General features: G+C 35.1%; 1 non-coding gene across 1 annotated transcript; it reads right to left on the bottom strand.

Annotated features, from left to right (window-relative positions):
• Nucleotides 1-319: 319 nt before the first annotated feature.
• On the bottom strand, nucleotides 320-419 carry LOC130470899 (U6 spliceosomal RNA). The gene has a single exon (XR_008931616.1). It is a non-coding gene; the product is annotated as a U6 spliceosomal RNA (small nuclear RNA).
• Between the last annotated feature and the right edge of the window lie 378 nt (nucleotides 420-797).

Below are 797 nucleotides of genomic sequence, written 5' to 3'. Positions count from 1 at the left end.
ATTAGCTTGAAACTTTTATAAATTTCAAGCTAGTCCCTAACTAGAATTATTAGAGATGCTCTAATAGGGGCACTTTAGTCTATTCCATAGAGGGGCGTCAAAATTGCATTTACTAAATTGAACTCAAGAGTTCCCTTATAGAATAGAGAGTCATAAGCTAGCTTTTTTTTTGGCGTGCACACGCCAGGGAGCCACAAGCCCACCATGCCAATATAAATGATAAATGAAATAGGGGGAATTTGAACCTTAGACCTATCGTACGCAGACTTTCAATCTTGACCACTAGGCCAAAACTTCATCGGTATAGACTAGCTAGTTTCAATGTACGGATTACTATTTGTGTGTGCATGTCATCTTTGCGCAGGGATCATGTTAATTTCTTTTGTCATTCCAATTTTATTAGATGTCTTTGAAGAGACAATTATAATAGAGTTACCTTCGACCGAAAATTAAAATTTTTCCGTATAACTCATACCTGTACGACTTATCAACATATTAGGCAGGGATTCCATCAGTGGCGGTGCCAGGATTCACCACTTAAGGGTTCGAAATTTTTCAAAAACATATAATAAAATCAAACATCAAAATCCAACTTATAATTAATAATTCGGTGGTAAATATGTTGTATTACAATGACACTAAAAAAAATACAATTGAACTCGACGAGTTTTCATTTTCGTATTGGAGATTTTGAGATGGTTCAAGTGGTCTTGAATATATTGGGGAAACAAACGGGTGATTTTTGTGACTTTAACGCACAATCATTCAACATATACTATAAGCCTTTCATCTCATCT

The sequence above is a fragment of the Spinacia oleracea genome, chromosome 3, assembly GCF_020520425.1.
Source record: "Spinacia oleracea cultivar Varoflay chromosome 3, BTI_SOV_V1, whole genome shotgun sequence".
Lineage (NCBI taxonomy): Eukaryota > Viridiplantae > Streptophyta > Magnoliopsida > Caryophyllales > Amaranthaceae > Spinacia > Spinacia oleracea.
This window is presented reverse-complemented; position numbering and strand designations above follow the sequence as displayed.